The sequence below is a fragment of the Lepidochelys kempii genome, chromosome 2, assembly GCF_965140285.1.
Source record: "Lepidochelys kempii isolate rLepKem1 chromosome 2, rLepKem1.hap1, whole genome shotgun sequence".
NCBI lineage: Eukaryota > Metazoa > Chordata > Testudines > Cheloniidae > Lepidochelys > Lepidochelys kempii.
Window position 1 is genome coordinate 175101868 of NC_136381.1, and position 18414 is coordinate 175120281.

Here is an 18414-nt window from a genome sequence, read left to right on the forward strand (position 1 = left end):
CTAAATAAATCATTCCAACCATGCAATAAAATAGTAATAAATATGGTAATATAAGGGATAATCAAATATGCTTAATCCTCCTAATTTGGGCCAAATACTAAATTTTAATTATAACAGTGTATAAACATGCACACAGTTGTACAGCGTAAAAAGAAAAAAAGCACAGCAAAACTAAGACCAAGTACTTATATCCAGGCCTAACACAGCTCTTTTCTCTTTATTATGGCCAAAGCACTAACGACGTCTGTAGTCAAGGTTGTGTGAAAGTTTCCATTGCAGCCTCTTGTTGATGGCTTATAACCTGCTAAAACTTTCATCTTTTGAGATGAAATTTTCAAGGTTTGGTAATTGTATAATGATGATTTTAAAATTAAAAAATAACTGAACCAAAAGGTTCAGCTCTGTTGGAATACAAGGAGAGTGAAAAAATACATTTTTCTCATGATAATATAGCATTGATTCCTCTATCCCTCTCCCCACTAAAAAGCTCTGGCATTTAAATGGTTGAGGATAAGAAGTTTAAATTCAGTGGTGAGGAAAAAGGTCTTTGAGTGTTCCACAAAAAACCTGGTTTTGTTTATAAAGAGCACTTTGTACATACGCAGTTCACGTGCTATAAATTGTTAGTTTTACCAGTGTTCTAAATGAAAAGTGAGTTGCACATGGAAGCGTGGTTAACGTAGGTGTTCAGTGTGTGAGAGATGGGACTCTGTGGATGCTAAAGTGCTCAGAAAGCATAGATGCTAAAGGAGCCACAGATAGTGTTCAGGAAAGCAACTATGAGTATCAACCACTCTTGCAGAGCTCAGGAACAACATAGGAGTTTATCTACTGTGGTATGGGATTTCTGAGTCGTGCAGGAGGGAGGAGCTGCTGTGCTCAGGGAGAGTTGAGGATGAAGGTAAAAGAGACCTCATGCATAGAGTATGAAGGGGTGGACGACATAAGAGGCTTTAACTCCCTATTTCATAAGCAATGTGCAGACAAACTTGTCTCTAGGACTCAAGGTATCTTGGAGTAACTTCACTTCTATTTGCCTAACTGTGAGCACAGATCAGGTAGCCAGAGGCACCAGTCCTCGGATTTTGGCCTGTAATTTATTTTGTAGTGCAGTTTTTGCCTGAACAATTAGCCCTGTCTAGTAGAGAGGCCAGGCCATTTGCAAATTGTAGCCCTTTAGAAAATCTAGCTCTGAATGAGGCAGGGGTCCTTGTAGACGCTTGTCTATGTGGGGTGACTGCTGATGTGGAGTACTTCTCCTAATATTTTTCTATCCCATACAGACTGTTACTGAAGGGGCCAAAAATGCATTAGGGATCTTGCTTTCTTCTTTGGATGTTTTTGAGAAGCTATCAGAACAGATGTATAAATCTGTCAAGGAAACAAGTAGAAAAAACCCGGTAGACAGCACTACAAGGGAAACTGATGCTCAAGCTGGCATCTGTCTCTAAGGCAGTCCTAAGGCACAAATAAACGTGTTCTTGAGGTGTCAGCTTCATTCCTTGCAGCACTAAGAGAGAGTCAGAATTCACATTCTCTAGAACCTGGTCTTAACAAAAAAAATCTCCAGTCCAGGTCCAGGCTGAGTGATGAGATCAGGGCCACAGGTAGAGCAGGAGACCATCTAGAACAAGGGAAAGATTGGGTATTAAAGGCTCTCTGTCCGTGGTGATCCTAGCAGAGTTGCATGTTGGAGAACATACTTTAAATGGCAGGAGCAGCAGGCTGGCTGCAGAAAGGAAGAACCTGGATTCTGTGTTCCTCCTCTTAGGGTGATGTCATGTTATGCTGGGTTGAAGAGAACGAGCGGCAGGAACAACATTAGCTGTGGTTGTTAGGCACCCATAGACTTCGTGCCATGAGGTGCCATCTACATTAAAATATATTAGTTACATTAGCTCATTATTAGTTTATGGTTATATATAAATTAAAATGTAGTATTAATCATTGTAATCATTAGTGAACAGTAGCAGCTGAACTGTTAGTCAATGTTTTGCCTTGTTTATCTGGCTCTCTCTTAGTTGTCTTACATCATTTGATCCAGCATAAGTCTTTTTTAGGTGTCATGTAGTTTGTTTGACTGAAAGAAAAACGTGTTCACGGTATAAACTGCTGACTTGTCACAATAGGTAAGGAGACACTTCAAATGCTGCTGCTGGTTTTGGATGTAACAATGTGCATGGCATGTTGGAAGTTTTCAGGTTGCTTTTTTTCCATTAGTGAACACCATTAAACCACTATACCTGCTCTGCAGCTGGAATGTCAACTATATCCCTGTTTCTCTTCTGGGTTTGGAATTCTTGGGGTGGAGATGAGTAAAGCAAAGCAGAAAGGGGTTATGGGAGGGTTTGACTGTAAATCTCAGAAATATTTTCCAGGTTTGTTACTTAGTAGCCATTACTATATGAATCACTCTATTCATACTGGGCCAGGACAGAAGTTTGGTTGTGTAGTATCATGTGCTTCAGTTTTGAAGAACAGCTTAAAATTATCTACCCCTAGTCCCTCGAATTACTTCTCCATCTTGGGGTGCCAAATCTTCACTCCCTCTTCCTTTTGATCCTTCCTCAAAACACATCATCCATGAAGCCTATCTCTGTTAATCCATCATCATTTTATTCACAAAAAGGAAGCAAAAAACCTGCTGCACTGTTATGGATTGGCTTCACCTTCTGGTCTTATGGCATTTTGCATGTCTGAATTACTGTCTATTGGTAAAAAGAAAAGGAGTACTTGTGGCACCTTAGAGACAAACCAATTTATTTGAGCATGAGCTTTCGTGAGCTACAGCTCACTTCGTCGGATGCATATCGTGGAGACTGCAGTAGACATTATATACACACAGAGACCATGAAACAATACCCCCTCCCACCCCACTGTCCTGCTGGTAATAGCTTATCTAAAGTGATCATCAAGTTGGGCCATTTCCAGCACAAATCCAGTTTTTCTCACCCTCCGCCCCCCCCCACACAAACTCACTCTCCTGCTGGTAATAGCCCATCCAAAGTGACCACTCTCTTCACAATGTGTATGATAATCAAGGTGGGTCATTTCCAGCACAAATCCAGGTTCTCTCACTCCCTCACCCCCCTCCAAAAACCCCACACACAAACTCACTCTCCTGCTGGTAATAGCTTATCCAAAGTGACCACTCTCCCTACAATGTGCATGATAATCAAGGTGGGCCATTTCCAGCACAAATCCAGGTTTTCTCACCCCCATACACACACAAACTCACTCTCCTGCTGGTAATAGCTTATCTAAAGTGATCATTAAGTTGGGCCATTTCCAGCACAAATCCAAATGTCTACTGCAGTTTCCACGGTATGCATCCGATGAAGTGAGCTGTAGCTCACGAAAGCTCATGCTCAAATAAATTGGTTAGTCTCTAAGGTGCCACAAGTACTCCTTTTCTTTTTGCAAAGACAGACTAACACGGCTGTTACTCTGAAACCTGTCTATTGGTAGTTCAGCCATATGTTCCTTGGGGCAGAAGAGTTGGTGCTCAGTGCTTGCTGAAAAGAAGGCCCGTCTGGTGTGTCAAATTTGGCCTCTACTATCACTAGTCAGTTCTGAAAATGTAGGCTCTTACCTCTGCTATGTTCTGTGCAGCACTGACCACGTGATTAATGCTCAACACTGAACTTTGGCCAGAGCGCTGTTTATGAAAATATTCTTCCTAGTGTTTGAGTATCAATAAGTGATGTGGGAAGCAAGCAAGCAAAGTTGTAAAAAACAGCTTTATAAAATGTGAGCAGAGGCCAGCATTACTTAGTCAGGTTCTGCTGTTTCATTCCCAGCCACCTGCCCCAACTTTGCATTTCTGAGCTTTTAGTCCCTCTCCAGTCCAGGTCTCTCCCGAAACCTGATCCCCTTTCCTTAGTTCCACATATTATATATTACAAAATGAATGTGCCTTTTTAAAAAATTCAGTGTCCTCCTTGTCAAATCTGAAGTTTAATATGTTGGCTACTAGAACTCTAGCATCTGTGACAGGGTCAGGCCAGATGGCTATAGGAGAGTAATTTTTTTTGGGGGGGGGGGTTCCCATGTTTATTGGAAAAGTGACAGAACAGCAATGGATTCAGATAGCTCCTCTTGGTGTTTTGAAGTTCATTCCCACAGTAGGCTGCATGACCTACAGGTTGGACAGACTGCCAAAGTCCAGCAGCTTCAGCATTTCCTTAGTATCTGGGTCAACTTCAATGATCTCCTGGTCAAGGTCAGAGACCTCAGGGACATAGTTATCCCTCCTCTCTCTCTCCTCTTCCTTCAGTTTGATGGAGATACCTCTGACAGGCCCCCTCTGAATACGCTTCATCAGATGGGTGACATACCCAGCTATCTTGTTGCGCAGTTTCTTGCTAGGGATGATGGCAATCTCTTCACACATCCGTTTGTTCGTGTGGAAATCATTCCCTAGCCGGGTGTAGTATTTTTCAATGATGACCCGGGCCGCCTTTTTCACGGTCTTTGTTCGCACACATTAGCCCCACGCTAAGTAGGTCCCTTTTCCCTAGGTAAGGTAACAGGGAGGGTTATAGAACAATCAGGAACCTTCTGGAGACAATTAAGACAAGCTGATTAGAACACCTGCAGCCAATCAAGAAGCTGCTCGAATCAATTAAGGTAGGCTAATCAGGGCACCTGGGTTTTAAAAAGGAGCTCACTTCAGTTTGTGGTGTGCGTGTGAGGAGCTGGGAGCAAGAGGCACGAGGAGCTGAGAGTAAGAAAGCATACTGTTGGAGGACTGAGGAGTACAAGCATCATCAGACACCAGGAGGAAGGTCCTATGGTGAGGATAAAGAAGGTGTTGGGAGGAGGCCATGGGGAAGTAGCCCAGGGAATTGTAGCTGTTGCACAGCTGTTCCAGGAGGCACTCTAAACAGCTGCATACCACAGGGCCCTGGGCTGGAATCCGGAGTAGAGGGCAGGCCCGGGTTCCCCCCAAACCTCCCAACTCCTGGTCAGACACAAGAGGAGTTGTCCTGGACTGTGGGTTCATGAAAATGGCCAAGGTGAGGGCTGCTGTGAAGTTCCAAGGCAAGCAAATCCGCCAATAAGCACAAGACCCACTAAGGTAGAGGAGGAACTTTGTCACACATCATAATATAGCTTTTGACATTTGTTGGCAAAGCTGAGTTCTGATTGACTGATTGGGCCTTTGTGTGTATGTGCATGTGTTTGCATGTGTGGTGTGGGGTGGGGCAGATTGTAGTTGTTTAAATCGCAGTGGAGCAAGTGAGTATGACATCAGCCCTTAACACCAACTCTTCTTGGGCCAAGCCTGGTTGATACTGAGGAGTTGACTGATGCTGGTGGCTACAGTCCTGGCTCCATTCCTGTGCTTGGCTGATGTTGAGGATTTCTCTTTTGCAGCTCTAGAGCCCTGGAGGACCATAGTCCCCAAGGACCTGTTAACACAAAAGAAGCAGGATTTGATCTTCTTATTTGCATAATTGCTTTCAAGACACCTATTACACAAATAAAATGGGTGAGAGGAAAACCACAGTAGAAAACCTTTTGTGATCTTTTCATTGCTTTAAAATGCACCAATAACCGTTAGTTGCAAAGGCAGCCTTTAGCATCTGTTTCCTCCACGCGGCTTCCATCCATCTTCTCAGAAGCACTCTGGAGCTAGCTGGGCATATTTGAAGGTTTGCCTTTACCTAAGGGTAAAGTGAGCCTTTTCTTAAGTGTTGCAGATTTAAGTTGCTAAGTGAAAGTCAAAATGTACTGAGGCCTGGCTGGCAAGTGGAGGAGAGCCGTAGCAATTTCCTTTGAGGTTTGGCTGCCAGCTCTTCTCAGACGTCTGAACTTCAAAAGGAAATGCCATGTTTGTCCCCTAGCCTTGCCACTGCACTCCTCAGCACTTTGCAAGCAACTAGGCTGCTTTGAACTTTTACTTAAACTAGAGAATGTGATTTATCTTCTTATCTCCTTAGGTTTTTTTTAAAAAAAAAAAGGAAGTAAGCTAGAAAGCAGAAAGCAGCCTGGCTGCTGGCACAGCACATAGGAGGAGTACAGCCAGCCAGGCCTGTGCTTCTGTGCAAACAGTGATCTAAAGTGCTACTGCTGTGGAAGAATCAAAGGGAAGAGGTGGGATGAATAGGTAGAAAGAGGAGAAAGGGAGAAAAGTGATAGTGGGAACAAAAAGGTAGAGAGAAAATACTGTGGAGGATTCAAAGTAAGTTAGCAGCAAAACAAAAGAGGTGGTGAACTGGAGGATTTTCAGAATAACATTAAGAGATTCCAGTGTGTTTCTTTGTCCATTCATACAAGCCTGGAGTAGTTAAATGCATGCGGTCACCTCACAGTGCATCAGTCATACATAAATGAATCAATAAAGCACATCCCTTAGTGTCTAAAAGCCTTAGTGAAGCACTTGAAAACATTCATTTCCTACATCATTATTTCTTTTTAACAAAGTTGTGCCCTGTTATTGCACACTGGAAGAGATGGGGTCCATTTGACCAAGAGGAGGAGAGCGTCTTTGCACACTGACTTGTCTGCCCAGTGAGAGAGGCTCTATACCAGGTCCAAAAGGAGCAGATGACAATAGTCAACAGGTAGGTATAAAACAAGGTGACCTTAACAGAGGGCTAAATTTTATGGAGGAGATGGACAATTACAATAGGGTTATGGGAGTAACAACAGGAGTAACAGTGAGAGGATCTGCTCAAATCTTAGATGTCTATACACAAATCCAAGGCGTATGGGGAACAAACAGAAAGAACTGAAAGTATTAGCGTGTAAGCTAAATTATGACTTAATTGGCATCACAGAGACTTGGTGGGATAAATCTCATGACTGGAATATTGGTAGAGAGAGGTATAGCTTGTTCAGGAGGACAAGCAGGGAAAAAAGGAAGTAGGTGTTGCATAGAACATCAAGAATATATACCAGGGGTGGTCAACCTGAGCCTCAGAAGGAGCCAGAATTTATCAATGTACATTGCCAAAGAGCCACAGTAATATGTCAGCAGCCCCCCATCAGCTCTCCCATCCACTAGCAGCCCCACTGATCAGCACCTCCCCCCTCCTTCCCCACACCTCCTGATCAGCTGTTTTGTGGCGTGCAGGAGGCTCTGGGGGTGGGAGGGGCAAGGGCACTGAGCGGAGTGGGGGCAGGGGTTGAGCAGTGAGCGCCCCCCGGCACATTGGAAAGTTGGCGCCTGTAGCTCCAGCCCTAGAGTCGGTGCCTATACAAGGAGCCTCATATCAACTTCTGAAGAGCCGCATGTGGCTCCGGAGCCACAGGTTGGCCACCCCTGACATATACATTTGTTCTGACATCCAGAAGCTAGCAACTGGCTGAAAATCTCTGAGTGAAGATAAAAGGGGAAGAAACAGGTACAATGTCATGGCAGAGGTCTACTATAGACCACCAAATCAAGAGGATGAGGTGGATGAAGCACTTGGGCAGCAGCTATCATAGGCCAGAAGAGGCTAAGCCTCCCCGAACAGGCTGACCTGCTGCCTTTGGAATGCCGCTGCCACTACAACTTGAGGCCCCCAGCACCGTCCCCACCGGTCAGCTGTTAGGCAGGGCCCCGCCACTTGCTCCTCTCCGCCCCCTCACCCTGTCACACATCCTTAAGGAAGGAGGGGGCAGTGGGCAGGGAGGCTTGGGGGAGGGGGTGGAGGAGAGGCGCGAGCAGTGGGCAAGGGGTCCATGGGGAGGGGGCCGAGGGGGGCCTGGGGCAGAGCGGAAGAGCATGGGTTTGGGTCTGGGGGAGAGGTGGCCAGGCTGGGTCGGAGCAGTGGGTGGGGCCACTGTTTGGGCTCTGCCCAGCCTCCCCAAATGCTGGAGGCACGCGCCACTTATGATGAAGCATTTCTAAAACAAATAACAGAAATACCCAAAACACAAGACCTGGTAGTAATGGAGGACTTTAACTACCCAGACATCTGTCAGGAAAATAATACAACAAAACAGAAAATGTCCAATAAGTTCTTTGAATGTATTGGGACAACATTTCTTTCATAAGGAAGTAACCGGAAGGATATCCATTTTAAACTTGATTCTGACTGATAGAGAGCAATTGGTTGCAAATCTGAGGATAAAAGACAGTTGGGGTGAAAGTGATTATGAAACTATAGATGTCCTGATTCTAAGGAAAGGGAAGGAGTGGAATGAGAGCAGCAAAATAAGGAGAATGGACTTCAAAAAAGCAGAATTTAACAAACTCAGAGAACTGGTAGGTAAGGTCTCATGGGAAGAAGACCTAAGGAGTCTCCTGAAAAGGATTTGAGGAGAGCTGACAGTTTCTCAAAGAGGCAGTATTAAAGACTTAACAGCAAACTGTCTTGGTGCAAAGGAAAGATAGGAAGAACAGTAAGAGGCCAAAATGGCCACATCAGGAGCTCTTGAATGAGCTGAAAAACAAAAGGAGACCTACAAAAAGTGGAAATATGGACAAATGGCTAAGGATGAGTACAAAAAAAATAGCACAAGCATGTAAGGACAAAATCAGAAAGGCTAAGGCACAAAATGAGGTACCTAGGAAGCGACATAGAAGACAGTAAGGTTCTGTAAATACACTAGGAGCAAGAGAAAGATGAAGAAAAGTGTTAAGTCCTCTACTTAGTGGTAAAAGAGAACTAATAACTGATGATATCAAAAAGTCCGAGGTATTTAATGCCTGTTTTGCTTCAGTCTTCACTAAAATGGTTAATTTTGACCAGATAATTAACACAATCAATATTAACAAGGGGGAAGGAATGGAGGACAAATTAGGAAAAGGACAGGTTAAAGAATATTTAGATAAGTTAGATGTATTCAAGTCAGCAAGGTCTGATCAAATTTACCATCAGGTATTTAAGGAACTAGCTGAAGCAATCTCAGAATTGTTAGTGATTATCTCTGAGAACTCATGGAGGACAGATGAGATCCCAGCGGACTGGAGAAGGGGCAAACATAGTACCTGTATTTAAAAAGGGGAACAAACTGGACCCAGGGAACTATAGACTGGTCAGCCTAATTTTGATACATGAAAAGATACGGGAACCAATTATTAAACAATCAGTTTGTAAGCACCTAGATGATGATAGGGCTATAAGGAATAGCCAGCATGGATTTTTCAAGAACAAATCATGCCAAACCATGGCCTGCCAAACTAATTTGTTTCTTTGACAGGGTTACTGGCCAAGTGGATAGAGGGGAAGCTGTAGACTTGATATATATCTTGATTTTAGTTAGGCTTTTGACAGATGACATTCTCTTAAGTAAACTAGGGAAATGTGACCTAGATGAAATGACTATAAGGTGTGTGCAAAACTAGTTGAAAGACCATAGAATAATTATCAGTGGTTCGCTGTCAAACTGGGGGGAATGGAATGTATCTGGTGAGATACTGCAGTGGTCAATTTTTCTCCATATTCACTGAAGGTAGAGAAGAAATAATTGTCTTAATCTGGAGTAAGGGAGAGCTAGGTTAGATATTAGGAAAAATTTTCCAACTATCAGAGTAGTTAAGCACTGGAATAGGGGTCCATGAGAGGTTGTGAAATCCCTGCCATTGGAGTGTTTAAGAACAGGTTAGACAAACACCTGTTGGGGTGGTCTAGGTATACCTGGACCTGCCTCAGTGCAGGACACTGGACTAGATGACTTCTTGAGATCTGTTCTTGCCCTGCATTTTTATGATTGTGTTAGTTCATGGGACACGGGGCATAGAGGTAGGAGATACCTAAGAACTCAATTGTGCCATCTAGCCAATATGTAAGGATGATGTGGAATGCCTCCTGGAGTTCCCATCGTGCTTGCTGTTGCATAGGAAGGAGGGTCCTTACGCAGGCAAAATTCCCATTGAACCGTTATGCGCTGAGTAGCGAAGAGCTATGTGGAAAGCCAGAGTGCAAAGGTGGCAGCTGTACTCTTTCCTTTCATAGATACATATGTAAATGGAACAGCAGTTGGTAGCTGTCTGAAGGTGGGGTAGGGAGGGATGAAAACAACTGAAACATGTGCAGCAGCCCCTTTAAATGTTTTGTTGTTTTCTGAGAGCTATATGAGCAATATTACACTTTTGCTGGCTCCTGGCCAGTAGGATTAGAATGTAGAATTGTAATAATTTTGGTCCTTGATCAGGTAGAGGTTATTTCAGCCATAACCATACTTTACAACAATTTACAGTAACTAGGGAAGAAGTCTTTGGTATCCCTTTGATACTGTACAGGATATTCAGGTTGACAGGATGTTATTACCTAAATTAGAGTTGGGCCAGGAGATGATGGGTCACGTTCAGCTCTCTGTTACACCAGTGTAAATCCAGGCTAACTTAGTTGAAGCTAATGGAGTGTTGGATTTACACAGACATAGCTGAGAGCAGATTTTGGCCCCTAAAGACAATACCTCATCCTTTGGAAAAGATCAAGATACCTTCAATGACCACAAATGGTTTGGACCTTGGTTTGCATCTCATCTCAGATATGTCATCTCCAGCAGCACAATGCTTTCGACACCACTCAGAAGGGTCATCACTTCTGTAATAAGTGCCCCCGGCTGAACCGCCAGCACCTGCAGCACCCTCAGGGATCTGATTCTTTGAGTGAGTCGCACTGGTGTTCTTTTGTGGCTGCATGGATTTAATATGACAAAAAGTGGACGGGAAACAAGTTTCTTTCTTGCTGATAAGTTATCGTTATTTTATGATGTTTAGTATTTGTATTACAGTAGTGCCTAGAGGCCTCAACCAAAATCAGGGCTCCATTATGTTAGGCACTGTGCAAACATACAATGACAGTCCCTACCTCTAATAGCTGACAATGTAAAAGGACAAGATGGGGGTCACATGGTACCCGTGAAGAAGATGGTTGCCTAATCACAGACCACCTCACTTCCCACATATGAGTTCATCTTTAATAATTACTTTTCTAGCAAATTGGCAATACGTTTCTGTCATAAAAGTTTAAATTAATCCCCTGGATAAACTTCAAACCGTTGAATATGGATTCCAGTGGACAAATGAGAGGCAACAAAAGAGCTAAGCCTGAATCACTTAAGCAGCTGAAGAGGGAGACCGCAAGACCACCACAGAACCTATGCCAGGATACCATGGCACTGAAAGAATTCCTCACAGACTGTCCGGATTCAGTCTCAAAAATTTAGATGTATGTGATATAAACTCCCAAATGGCTCACTTGGAAAAAGAGCTATAAAAGACTGCCATTGAAACCAGGCAAATTAAAGAAACAGCCACCTTAAAGCTTAGGCTTGTGTGTTTTATTAGTGCTGGATGAGTTGGTATTACCAGTTAGCATTAAGAAATGGATTGCAGTAACTATTTTAGTGACCAAAAGAGTTATTTTGAGAAAATGGAAATCTGCAATTCCTCTTTCATACACAGACTGGTTTAGTGAACTCTCTACTACTGTCTTAATGGAACAAAATGACTGTCTAATAGAAATGCTTGGAAAAAATATGAAGACGTCTGGTCACACATGAAACTTTTGCAGTTTAGTAGATATTAGACCCCAATACTCATAGGTTATGTTCTCACTTATTTATCTATTTAGTCACTTCAACAGTTGATGCCCTGCATAACCTCTGTGGGTTCAGGTGTTTTTATTTTGTTTATTTGGTTGGTTGGTTGGTTTTGGTTGTTTTTTCCCCGAGGTTTTACAAACAATCAACACTGAATTTTGTTATTCATATGGTATTTCCGTCCTGTCCATGTAGTTTATATATGTTTTGTTTTATAGTGTTTATATTTTATCTAAAACAATAAATATAAAGTTAAAAATAAAAAGTCAAGACAGTCCAAAGGTGCGAGAAAGGAAGTAGTATTATGCCCATTTTACAAATGGGGAAACGGTGGCATGGAGCAACCAAGTAGCTTACTGAAAGTCACAGAGGGTGTTCTAACAGAGCTGAGAATTGAATTTTGATGTCTTGAGTTCCAGTCCACTGCCGTAAGACCATTCTTCCTCTCAAAATCTTATTATTTAACATACTTACTGTGGAAACCTCTAGAGACTAACTAGAGTGATACCCTATTGAGACAGGTGCTGTGCAAACAAAGAAACTGGAGCAGAGCCTATACTGGCAACTGTCTCACTTGCGATGCATGTGATTTCCTTTGTTACTCATGTCCTGTTGGAGCAGTGAGGCTGAGAGTTGCTGTTTTGGTTCGATGCAGCTTGATTTTTCTTTCTTGCTATTTTATTGCTTATGGTTGAGTGTGTGCAAATGTTTAGTTTTGTATAAGTCTATTGGAGATTGTTTGATCAAATAGCTCCTTTGTCACTTTATTGTTCTACATAAGTAAGGTGACCAGATGTCCCGTTTTTATAGGGACAGTCCCGTTTGTTGGGACTTTTTCTTATTTTGGCGCCTATTATCCCCCACCTGTCCCGTTTTTTCACAGTTGCTATCTGGTCACCCTATACATAAGGCAAATCCTCTTTTGTTCCTGCTCTTTTCTCCTAACAATAAATGTAATTAATCTTTATTTATTGTATCTTTTGATACAAGCTTGTTGGTCAAGCAGCCACACTTGTTAATACACATCTATCTTGAAATTCAAGTACTGTATAAGTCTGTGTGTTCTGTATTGTGTATTTATAAAGCCATTTTTAAAATGCTTTCCAGAAAGACTGTAATTTTTTCCCTTTACCTCTGCCTTAGCTATAATCCATTGTTATTAGATATAGCTGATTAATGTCAAAGTTCACCATCTCTTCATTATCTTTTATGCAGATATTCTGGATTGCTAGATAAACACTTCATTTTTATTGCGTCCCTTTCACCATGTGTCCTGTCTTCATGGATTAGGATGTTTACTAAAAAACATTGTCAAGATCTTTTTAATATACAGTCCAGATACTGTAGGGTTTAGGTTTTCATCAGACCTTTTTTTCCCTTTCTCTGCTCAAAGCACAATAATATAATTTACAGTGGGTGGTTGGGGAGGTGGGGGTGTTGGAATGAAATGCACTCTTGTGCATGCTGAGAAATCTTGTGCATGCTGTAGTAAGTTCCACTTAAAGCCTCAAAATAGAGCTTATGTGTGACTTAAGTGGTGCACAGGCATTGTCTTGAGTCCTCTGTACAGGGATGAATTTCACTGTATATGTCAGGTTTCAGAGTAGCAGCCATGTTAGTCTGTATTCGCAAAAAGAAAAGGAGTACTTGTGGCACCTTCGAGACTAACCAGTTTATTTGAGCATAAGCTTTCGTGAGCTACAGCTCACGAGCTGTAGCTCACGAAAGCTTATGCTCAAATAAACTGGTTAGTCTCGAAGGTGCCACAAATACCCCTTTTCTTTTTACTGTATAATGTCTGTATCTCAGAGGCTCCCAAAATTATCTTCAGAATTTTCAAATGTGGGCACCTGAAGTTAGGCATCCAACCACATATTTAGGTAGCTAGGTAAATGCCTTGATTTTTAGAGATGCTGAGCACCCACAGCTCCCAATGAAAATGTTGTCCCAAATACAATCGTCTCAACTGAAATACAGCACCTCTTGGTAGAAGGTGCATGACCTGTTACTGGAGGTGGTTAGCTGACTGGAAATTCTGATATTTCAAAACTTGTTTTCATTCTGCCTCAGAATAAAAAGCTGAAATATCAACATTTCCCATGAAATGGAACTTCTGAACAAATTTAGATTCATAACCATTGAAACATTTCATTTTGATAAGGTAGAAACATAATGTGTAATCAAAATGATTCATTTTAACTTATTCTATCTATAATTTAATTGAAATTGACATGTTCCTGTGAAACATGTTGATGAAACTGCATTTTCTGTTGGAAATTTTTCACCCAGCTATAGTACACAACAGGGGCTGTAGGAAAAAGGGAAAACCTTGCTGTTCCCATTGCAGTCAATGAATCTAATAATTCTGCTCTGAAGTGTTACGGTAACATAAGTAAAAACAATTGGTTTGTAAGACTGGTTTTTAACTTAACAGTTTCTCTTTACAATAATTTTTATTACACCTGTTGATTTTCTTGGTGTGTAATACTAAATGTTCCAAGACCAACCCTTTTGCTTTTCAAGTGTCTTTTATAAACCATGTCACATTTATATACTGTCACATCAGTAAATTAAGTAAGAGACTAACCTAAACAAATGCCAAATCATTACCACTTAATTAACCTTACGAACTGCTCTCCAAATTGACTTCAGTTTAATTTGCGATATGGGCTTAGTTCACATGAAGTGTGCTAACATAAACAAATAAAATAAATGCAGCACAAAGCTGAACTGGGGGAAAGGATGGGGGAATGTAAATATAAAGTCAGTATTACAGTATACGCAATAGCAAAACTCTGGTTGTTTTGGTTGTAACATAGGACTGGAAAAGGATAAATGGCAATTAGAAAATTATATTTTTATTGCTTTCTTTCTTTCTACCCCCAACAAGGATGGCCTGTCTGATGACAAAGTTTTTAATATTTTTGACTGTTAGATTTTTAGAATATGCAACATTTGGAAATTCCTCTTAAATTGACATTAATGATTTCAGTGGGGCGGCACGTGGGTGCAGGAATTCACAGTATGGAGACATTTGTGGGATCAAACGAAGGCTATGTCTACACTACACTGGCGGTGGCACGTTGGGTATGTGTAGCTGCACACCACAGTGAAAAGTAGTCTGCATCCACGCTACGGTGTGTGGCAACACGTCAGTGAATGGCTCTGGCAGAGGGGAAGCAGTAGGAAAAGGCTTTAGCAGCTCCCTGCTGCCTGAGTCTTTCATTGTGGCGAGGAAAGGGTCTCGCAGTGTGAAAAAGCTGAGCCTTTCCCCTTTGCCTTTCCTTGCCAAACCCTTTCGCTGTTGCCAGAGTCTTTTTTCCTGAGAAGGGGAAAGGCTCCTGCAGCAGGGATGCAGAGGAATGCTACATGGCTAAAAATAGCTGTGTAGACAGGGGTAAATAGAGATCATGTGGGATATGCACTCTCACCCTCCAGGTGTCTCTCTAAATTGGCAGTCCAGGGCAATCCTTTAAGAGGCTATATTTTCGGATGAAGTGGGTTTTAGCCCACGAAAGCTAATGCCCAAATAAATGTGTTAGTCTCTAAGGTGCCGCAAGGACTCCCGTTGTTTCTTCTGATGCCTACCTCTCTGAATCCATTTTTTATTATGTAACTGTACCAGAAATATGTATTTTTCTGCATATTAATACCATTTTTCAAATATATTAGCATATCATGTTAGTTGGAATATCACTAAAGTTAACATAAAACTCTGTTTACCTAAAATATGAATCAAAGTATTTCTGAAACTGCATTTACGGTTGAAGAGAGATGGTAGTGACAATGGATATTGTTTCTCTGCTCCCAAAAGATACAAACCAGCTTTGTTCTGCAATGTTTAAAAATTCTTTGTGTCTTTTGTTGTAAGGTATTAAAGTATATCTAGCATATAGATATATTTAATATGTAGTATCAAGGAGGTCTCTTGAGGTTCCAGGAGATTTTACAGATACATCATGCCAGAGAAAGTAATATCAGAAAGAAAGGATATGGTCCCAGATAGATAGTAATCAATCAGAATAGGTTCGTAGAAGGACATGAGCAGAAGGAATCATTGATCAGTGATAAATTTGTTTGGATTATTCCATTGCTTCTGAAAAAAGGTCTTAGTTGGAATTCTGCTTGGTCTATCTTCATTCTAAAATTGCTCATTTTTTATATATATTAAAAAAAAATAAAATTTCCTTTCCCTCAGATGTTTGCATTAAATATAATGACTTGGAAGCCCTGGTTGAGGTTGTATATTTAAAAAGCACAGGAAATAATAAATTAAAGCTGTATATTTAAAAGCAGAGGAAATAGCATTGCCCAATAACTATGCTAATAAGGAGAATGTATACATATTGGCTCTACTTGTTCACATATTTCTCTCCCCCTCTCCTCCCACGGCACCCCTTTTTTCTAAGGTCAGCGCTCAGTGAGGGGAATTTGTTTTGAATTTATTCCAAAGCTACTGTGAACTGGATTTGTGTGCTAACTTCAAATGGTTTTTAAATTTGCTGATAACTTTGCCCTTCCCTGATGAGATTTTCTTTTATTAGTTAATGCTGACTTTGCTGCATTTGCACTGTGTTTGCCATCACTGTTTATGAATAGCATAGTTACAACCACCATAAATACAGAGAACATAGAGGAGGAGGAGGAAGTAGAGTAAACAATTTATTTTCATGTGCTTGGGATTACCACATAACTCACAAATGGCAGTGGAAAGTGGAGTTTAATGGTCATCCTTTTAAAAAAAAAAAAAAAAAAAAAAAAGTAAAATTGTGTACTCAGACTTCCTCAGTTTTTATGCTTATATTAATGTTACTTTCGGTTTAGAATAATGATTATATAATGTCTTATGATTCAGATTTTATTAATAGGATAGGGATTGAAATATATGTATGTATTTCCCTTTCATTGCTGAGAGTACTTTGGCAAGAGTGATTGTAAATGAGCTAACCTGGGCCCAGAAGCCATGGCACAACTCTCATAAAAGCAAGATTGTCACCGTAGAGGGAATGCTCAAAGGTCCAGATAGCAACCGCCTTATGCACTCTGGAGAGCAGTTACACACTTGAATGGCTCCACTGGAGTCAGTAGGACTACTCTTGGGAGTAACTACTCACCAGTGTGTGTAAAGGAGTCACAAATCGCTGATGTGCAGGAAGTAGCACAGAGGCTATTTATTGAGAAGTTGCACTAACCCTGTAAGCTAAATCCTTCTTGCATGGAATAGAGAATCTGGGGTGGCCTTGTCTGCCTCAGTGGAAGAGAGCAGGAAATCAGGGGCCATGAAGTAGTTTCAACTATTGCTCTCCCAGTCCCCACCACTGCCTCTGGAGTTTGTATCATTTGGAGCGCGGCGGGGTTAATTTGGAGCCCCACCCTAGACAAGCAGATGTTTGATAGAGGAGGGCCCACAGTGCAGGTTGTCTTCATGTCTCGTGAGTGCCTGCATGTTCCTTCCCTCCCTCCAAGAGGGTAGAAGTGGGGAAGCACACATTCAATAAAATACTTTAATACGTCCCCCCTAAGAATTAGCCAGAATATAACAACGGTTACTTTTGATTATTGTCATGATGACAAGAAGCTTGTGCTTGAGTGTGTCAGGTGGAGAGGAAAAGGTATATGTGGGATGGGAGGGGGTGGAGAGTGGTGGGGGTATCCTGGGTTGTATTCCTGATTGTGCCACTCTCGTGCTGTGTAAATTTTGGGGAAGTCACCAAACATTGTGCCTCAGTTTATCTAGGGATGTTATCACATTTGTAGGGCCAAATTCAGGTTGCTTTCTCCTCATTTTTATTTACTTAAATTGATATTTAAAATACACAGTATAGTTGTACAATACCATAAAAGTTTATTCAGCCCATCTTGAGAAGTAAATAAGATTCTATTAGCAAATATGATGAAAGAAAGAAACTTAAATGTCTCCAGATCTCAGCCTGCCTTATCTCAAAAGACCAAGAGAAAAGGATGAGCTTTGCAGCATGCCTGGAAGGTTATCAAAATGGGCTACATTGACCTAACGTCTTGACTTGCTAGTTGGATCTGTGGCTGTTGCAGGAGAATGCCAGGTCAGTTTGTCTGCTATTCTGTATTACGGAAAGTAAGATGCTGTATAAACAAGCTACTAAACATGTAGGAATAAAATGAAGTGGAGGGAGTTAGACCTGCAACATGTTGTGAGCACTCCTGTTACATTCTGACTTCTCTCAAAGCCCACTGATTTATAGCCCCAGGTCACCAAAGCAATGCTTAGCTTTAGGCACATGAATTAATCCCTAGTCAGCAAAGACCTAATCACATGCTTAATTTCAAGCACATGTGTAGCCCCACTAATTTCAATGGAACTTAAACATGTGTGTAAGTTGTTTACTCTATCAAGGCCTAACTGTGGCTGCCTGCAGTGGAAACAGGTGGCGTGTAGCACATTGCACAGTCAAGCCCTAAATGAGCAGTGCAGGTCTAGAAATGAGTTCCCCCACCTTTCACTGTAAAATCAGACCCTACTGTGCATTCTCAGGTGTCTCTTTATGGCATGGATGTTTCAAACGTAAAACTGGAGTAATAAAAGTTTCATTATTTTCCAAGTTAAGATAACACCTTCTCTGGAGTCTTTTTTTAATTTTGAGATGAGAATTTCTTTACTATTCGATTTAAAATGTTAAAACGAATCCACAAAAATTGTTTACATTTTTTTGTCAAAATTTCAGTTTTCTGTAGTTCCAACCATCTTCAATGGTAAATTATCTTCACCATTAGTAGTGTTTTGCACATGAATCTCATGTCTCCTGAAGGCGACAAGCAGTATTCGAGTATTAGAGTGTAAAAATGCTGCTTTCAGTTTTGTGGCATCTCAGAAGTGCTCACTTTAGTGTGCAGTGAGTCTCAAACATTTTCCATTCTTGGCCCCAAAATCCTGCCACAGAATCTTGTTGT

The 18414-nt window shown here is 41.4% G+C and overlaps 1 protein-coding gene and 1 pseudogene across 8 annotated transcripts in view; one reads left to right on the forward strand and one right to left on the reverse strand.

Annotated features, from left to right (window-relative positions):
• Nucleotides 1-18414, forward strand: part of TPK1 (thiamin pyrophosphokinase 1) — a 481390-nt gene that overhangs the window by 132576 nt on the left and 330400 nt on the right. The window lies entirely within an intron of this gene.
• Nucleotides 4042-4486, reverse strand: LOC140907933 (small ribosomal subunit protein eS17 pseudogene; annotated as a pseudogene).